General features: G+C 41.8%; 1 pseudogene; it reads right to left on the bottom strand.

The window, feature by feature from the left end:
• Nucleotides 1-7,163, bottom strand: part of LOC147422416 (uncharacterized) — a 63,314-nt pseudogene extending 56,151 nt beyond the window's left edge.
• Between the last annotated feature and the right edge of the window lie 295 nt (nt 7,164-7,458).

Below are 7,458 nucleotides of genomic sequence, written 5' to 3'. Positions count from 1 at the left end.
GCAAATAGAGAATTTAAGAATAGAAGGAACTCAAAGGATTATTTGATTAGCTTGCAATCTTGTTTGTGCATGGGACACCATGAGGGTCTATAGATGATAGGCAGCTCATGGTACTTCTTGTATGCCGTCTTGTGGAATCACAATCTTTTAAGTGCACCACCACCATGTCAGCAAGAACCACCTTGCCCCTCTGGACCTCAAGCTCAAACTTGTAGGCTTTCAGACTTGAGGAAATCACTGTGCTGAGCTATAAGGTCATCCAGAATGAATGGGGCATTGAAGATAAAAGAGACCTTGTTGAACATTTCAACAGATGAAATTGGAGTTGATCCCTTCAGATAGCTAAGTACAATGTTAGAATTTAGAGCTACTGGTAAGTCATCAGTTCAGTCAGTGAAGCTGGAATAGAGAACAGAAACTAGAGTAAAATGGTTATCTGAACTGAAATAGCATATTGAAATGAGAGAGAGACTAGAAAACTGAAAAAGTGGTTGCAGTTTCAGCTTCATATTCAGGACAACCAGTACAAGGTGTAATGGTTTGAATCTCAAATGATTACAATAGTAATGCTGTTGGAATTAGGGTTGCAAAGAAACACACGCAGCTTGGAGAAGACGAAGGAAGCTCAAGGCACACAATAGAGAGTGTGTTACTTAGTGTGCAATGGAAAGATAGATAGCCCTAGAGTGATGGGTGTATATACAATGCACGGGGGAAAACACCTCCTAAAGAGGAAAAGTTGCCCCGATGGTCCTAGTGTGTTCACACACATCACTACCACATGTATATGGTAACAAATCCCCCCTGGAGTGATGCGGTGAATGAGAGCTGGCACATGAGTAAAGGGAAGTGCCATGCCCTGAGGACATGATCAGTCCACAAAGGGGAGTAAGCCCAAAGCTTTGCGAAAAGCTTTGAGCTTCTCACTAGACAATGCCTTTGTGAAAAGATCTACAAGGTTGTCTTGTGCTGGCACATAATCCAAGATGATCTCTCCTTCTGAGAGCCTCTCCCTGACATAGTGGTAATGCACCTCAATGTGCTTTGTGCGAGCATGAAAAACTGGGTTCCTCGAAACTACCAATGCGCTGTGACTGTCAATGTAGATAGTTTTGGTAGTGTCTGTCCAACACCCAAATCAGCCATAAGGCGTCTGAGCCATACACACTCAACCGTAGCTATGAAGACTACCCTGTACTCAGACTCACAACTCAAAGTGGCCACAGTAGGTTTCTTCTTGCTCAACCATGATATACATGAGCCAATGCTTAGACCCTGGGCTATGCATAAATCTGCTGACCTGTGAGATTGCAAACTAAATATTTGGCCTCGTGTTGCATACATAAATGAGGCAGCCAACAACAGTTTGGTAAAGAGTGACATCAACATGATTGCTAGCATCATGGAGACTCAACTAAAAACCTATTTTCATGGGAGTGGTAATAGGTTTGCAATCCTCAAGTCCAAACTTACATAGAAATGTCTCTAAGTAACTTTTCTAACACAAGGCAATACCACCATCACACTGCTTAAACTGTATGCGCAAATAATGATGCAACAACCCCAAATCTTTCATCTTGAAAGTAGCATTCAAATCAGCCTTGAAATCTTTCATCTTGAAAGTAGAATATGTCTCTCATTTGGTCCAGTGAACAACAAATCATCTACATAAAGAACCACAATGAGAAGTACATCACCCTCACGCTTTACCTACAATGTGCTTTCTGTTGGACTGTTTTACAAAAGCCTTGTTTGACCAAATGAGTGTCAACTTTCTCATAGCAAGCACGAGGAGATTGCTTCAACCCATACAAAGCCTTGTTACATTTACACACTCTATCCTCTTGTCCTTTCTTGACAAAACCACGAGGCTGCATTACATAAACTTCCTCAAATATGTCACCATTCAAGAAAGTAGTAACAATGTCTGATTGATGTACATCCCAACCAAAATGCGTTGCCAATGCACATCGAAAATGCACAGTAGTCATACGACAAGTGGGAGCAAAGGTCTCTTCATAATCTATGCCTTTTTGCTTTGCATAACCCTTTGCAACAAGTCGAGCCCTATGGCGATCGATCTCACCATCCGGCTTGCATTTCAACTTGTAAACCCACTTCGCACCAATGGCCTTTTTTCCAGGAGGCAAATCACATAAAGTCCATGTGTCATTTTTATGTATAGTTGCATCATATTTTGATTTCAATGCACATCGAAAATGCACAGTAGTCATACGACAAGTGGGAGCAAAGGTCTCTTCATAATCTATGCCTTTTTGCTTTGCATAACCCTTTGCAACAAGTCGAGCCCTATGGCGATCGATCTCACCATCCGGCTTGCATTTCAACTTGTAAACCCACTTCGCACCAATGGCCTTTTTTCCAGGAGGCAAATCACATAAAGTCCATGTGTCATTTTGTATAAGTGCATCATATTTTGATTGCATGGCAGCCATTCAATTTTTTGAATTCTGTGCTTCATCAAAAGACAGAGGCTCCTCAACATCATGTAAGCTAGACATAGCCAAAGCATAACAATCTGATGCATAAGATGCATGGTGAGAGCCAGAACGAGTACAACTACACAAAGGTGCATCCAATCTACTGTCACAAGATTGTGCTTACTACTGCAAATGGCAGTTCTTTCACACTTGTTGATGCACTTTATGTACCTGGGATCAAGAAGAATATTCTGTCTGTATCTGCACTTGCTAGACTTGGACTTGTAGTCAAATTTGTAGATGATAGATGTACAGTTCATGATCTTAGTTTTGGTGATGAAATTGTTGCATCTGAGCTTTTGTGTCGTGGGCTGTATAAGCTCACTTTGTATGACAAGTGTGGACAAAATTTTGCAAATGCAGTTGTAGATTCAAAGGCTATTTCAGATACAAAACTTTGGCATGCACGTTTTGGTCATTTGAATTTTTCCAGTTTGCTGCGTTTGCAGAAATTTGATATGGTTGCTTCTTTGCCGCCTCTTGAAGCACCTGTCAAACATGTTTATGAAGGTTGTATTTTGGGTAAGATGTAGCGTTCTAAGTTTCCAAAGGATGCTTCAGTTCGGGCCACATGCAGGTTGCAGCTTGTGCATAGTGATGTTTGTGGGCTCATGAAAACTCCGTCCTTGGGAAATTACCTTTACTTTGTGACTTTCATTGATGATTACTCCAGGGATGCATGGGTATTTCCACTTAAAGCGAAGTCCAAAGTTTTTATGTTCTTCAAACAATTTCTGGCTATGGCTAAAAATGTCTTGAAATGTACTATGGGCACCCTCCGTTCCGATCGAGGGGGGGAGTATATGTCTCATGAATTCAATGCATTTCTGGCTAGTCATGGGATAAAACCCCAATGTAAAGTGCCTTATACCTCTCAGCAAAATGGTGTTGCTGAGAGGAAAAACAAGTCAATTACAGAAATGGCACGATGTATGGTCAAAAGTCAAGCTTTGCCGCATTCCTTTTGGCTTGAGGCCCTTGGCTTGAGGCCATCATGTGTGCCACTTATGTACTAAACAGGTGTCCTACAAAATCTTTGCAGTCTATTACTCCATATGAAGCATGGCATGACACAAAGTGTGCACCAGCCATTTTGGAATACCTCTAGCCTGCTCATTTTCATCCCTTTCCTCACCAAGTACATCATGTACATCTGCATCAGTAATAGTCTGATCTGTAACATTTTTAGAAACCCCCATAGGCTGTACATTTTCCTCATTGGAACTGACATTCGTATTTCCACCACTGAAAAGAGGCAACAAAGTGTCATAAATGTCCTGTGAGCTTACGTTACTATCTCTAGTACATGACAACAAGGACTGAACAGAATCTTCCACAACTGTAACCTTCTTTCAGTACATAACCAACAAAAAAAAATACATTTGACAGCCTTATCATCCAATTTTCTGCGGTGTGTTTGTGGCACCAAAGCATATGCCAAACAACCAAAAACATGCATGTGCTCAATAGAAGGCTTTCTATGCAGATTCACATGTGTGGTATTTCAATAGTGGTTCTACAAAGCACATTACCTCACATCGGGAATTGTTCACCTCTCTTGAGTCTATCCCTCATGGGAATTCAGTCACTTGTGCCAACAATGCATCTTATCCAGTTCAGGGAGTTGGAAAGCAGCTGACAAGCATGCATCATGGACAACATGATTGTAAGTGCACTTTGCGCTAAAAGTCCATTCTACATCAACATCAGCATTACAGTCTCCTTTTACAGAAGACTCAACAATGGATGCATTTGTAGTGGAACAAGCATTTGCAGTGGAACCACCCTCTTTCTTCTTAGCCTCTTTGGCCTTCAACTTAGGACATTGCTTGATCAAGGGATCATTAGCTTTACAATAATGGCAACGCATATTCTTTTTGCCCTTATCACCAGAATTTCCAGACAAATTGCTGCCAGAAAAAGCATTAGGAACAGAAGTTTTTCCACTCGCAGCAGAACCATAAGAAGTGGATGCATTGCTACTACCACCCTTTCTTTGAGAAGCAATAAAAGCCTGTTCAACTGCACGCAGCCTAGTCCTATTTTTTCTGGAAAGTGACTCTTACAAAAACAATGTGCATAATGCATCAAAATTGACAACTTCAGGATTTCCTTGGGTCATCAGTCTCCAAGTACTAGCAAAAGTCTAGTAGGAATCTGGTAAGGCATCAAGAACAGTTTGCACAAGGGAACTGTCTGAAATGACTTTACCTGTAGAAATAAGTTTCTCATTGATATCCTTGACACCAGTAAGGAAATTCTCCATATCATCTTCCTCATGCATAATCTTCGAATTCAGTTCTTTACGTAGCAAAGCAATTTTAGCCTCATTGCGACTGGCATAAAGATCAACCAATATATCCGAAGCCTGTTTTGCAGATTTTACTGAACAAATGTGAGGAACAATGGTGGGCTTCATAGACAACGCAATCAATGCATGAGCCTTCACATCCTTTACATCCCAACGAGATTGTTCTACCGTAAGCAAAACAACTCTAATAGCAACAATCCTTGCAACAAGACCTGCAACATCCTCACCATCGGCTGCATCCTCAAAACCAGGACGTACATCAATGCCCTGCACAATATTCTAGATGCCCTTTGACACAAAAACATGTTGCATCATGTAAGCCCACATAGGGTAATTGTCCCCATCCAAGCATCAAACATCTTGAACACATCTGTGTTGTTGGCATCCATGGTAAATGTTGCACCTGATGTGAAAACTGCCCGAAGAGAGGAGAACCAAAGCGGGAACAAGACATGCTATATAGAACAAACCATAGAAGACTGTAAGGCACATGTTATACAAAAAATGGCATTGACAGAAATTTTACACAAAATGACAAATAAGCCTGTGTAGACCTGCCTGCAGTGGAAATGGAGGCTGAAATGAGCCCGAATGAAAAATTTGAGCAGACTACTTGCTCTATCAGGTCCCCAAAAGTTTTTGTCGACCTGTGAATGCTTGCCTAACCTCACTATAATCGGAGAAAGTGAGCAGGTGTGTGCTGGAGCAGCTGGCGACTAAGCCCGGGAGGACGTAACCTTCTTTGATACCAATTATTGGAATTAGGGTTGCAGAGAAACGCACACAGCTTGGAGAAGATGAAGGCTCAAGGCACACAATAGAGAGTGTGTTACTTAATGTGCAATGGAAAGATAGATAGCCCTAGAGTGATGGGTGTATATACAATGCACGGGGAAAAAACCTCCTAAAGAGGGAAAAAATGCCTCGACGGTCCTAGTGTGTTCACACACATCACTAACACATGTATATGGTAACAAATGATTATAAGGGTATAGGTGAAGAGAGCTAGGAAAATACTCAAGGGATAAGCCAAAAGGAACTCCAAAGTAAGAAGCAAGAAGCCCGATAACAATGTAATGGGTCCATATATAGCCTTCTAGAAGTTACTGTGGTAATTGCCGTGGTAATTACTGACTGCTCCACTGTTCAACTTTCCATGGAACAGTTCATGCCTGCTAAGACTGTCTTTGCCTTATACACCCTTCCTCCTTTCTTGAATTTTGGTATAACTCCAAAATTTCTAAAAAATCCACTGCCTGATTCTGAATTGATGTTGAGGAGCCCATCTGGATTTGTGGTTGAGGTCCAAACCCTAAATCCTAAACCCATATGTCTGTATGTTGAGTCGGCCGATGTTCCTCCTGAGTAGGCCGATGTTCCCTTTGAGTTGGCCTATGTTCCTCATGATAGTACTCCTATGGAGTTTCTGGCTCTCTTGGTATTGCTAGCTTTATACCATATCTCATGCTTTTTGAGTGCTTGACACCCCTATAATTGTAATTCCAAGGGTGTCCAACCAAAGAAATTCCAGCGCCTTATTGGGAAAATCCACCGTCTGATTTTGAGATGGAACTACCCAATATCCTTCCACTGAACCCGCTTCCTCTTGCCCTTCTTTGATGCTGGTGCTTCAGAAGTTCCAATGCCAGCATTATCCTTCTGGATAATTCGATAAATGGCCTCCTGCTCAAGCTAATCCCGCCTTGCAGTGGACATCTCCAATTCATAAGGCGTGATAGGATTATATGTTTTGGTGTCGGGATCATACAACGTGCATCTACCCTTTGTCAGATGGCATCTGGCCAATTTATGACAATGCGAAGCCGTATGGAGCCATCCTTCAGGGAGAGGCTGATTTGTTTTAATCCTAGCTTCAAAGAGTATCTCAACCATTTCTCTATATTGTGGCCCCAAACCTGGTTTAGTCATAATATTCTTTTCAGGGATCTTAGAAGACTCCACAGTAAGTTGAAGCAGTTGATTTGTGATCTTGGTGAGACCTTTGAGTTGGATCTTCCATTGGCCCATACATAACTTGATTCTCTGCCTTTCTCCTTGCAGTTCCAATACATCATCCAGTTGCAGAGCATCGTCGATCAGTTTTTGCCAGGTTTTCCATTCTACAATGGATTGCTCATACCAATCCTGAAGATCATCAGTAATGTTATAGTATGTGAGCCGGTCCACTGGTTCTTCCGGCCTTCCAGTCACCTGAACTGGTTGTTCCCAGAGTTAAGTTCAGTGAACCGATCTAGAAATTGTTTCTTTTTCCTTTCAGCCTGATCTTTTTCTATTAATACTGCATTGAGATCTATTTCAACTAGTGGAAAAATATTTATTGCCACCAGCATCCCCTCAATTTTCTTCACCTTATACTTCTACCAAAGCTCTTCTTGTCGCAGCTCCTTCCTCTAGCTCCTAGTGTTGTTCGTCTGAATTTGAATTCTGCTACTACTGGCACCTTGTATAGTCACAGTTTGATTGGCATAGCCGTGAGCAGCTAGGAAACTGGTCACATTTGTAAGACCGATTCTTTGCTGAAGGTGTGTCCCCAAGATATTTACTCCTGCTCCTCCATCCAGTATAACACCAGATAGTGGCTCCCACTGTCTCCTAACCTTATAGTCTACCTAGATCATCGGCACT

The sequence above is a fragment of the Adiantum capillus-veneris genome, chromosome 27, assembly GCF_014529385.1.
Source record: "Adiantum capillus-veneris isolate H3 chromosome 27, ASM1452938v2, whole genome shotgun sequence".
Classification (NCBI taxonomy): Eukaryota; Viridiplantae; Streptophyta; class Polypodiopsida; order Polypodiales; family Pteridaceae; genus Adiantum; species Adiantum capillus-veneris.
Note: the sequence above shows the minus strand (reverse complement) of the source record. Positions and strands in the feature narration are given on the sequence as shown.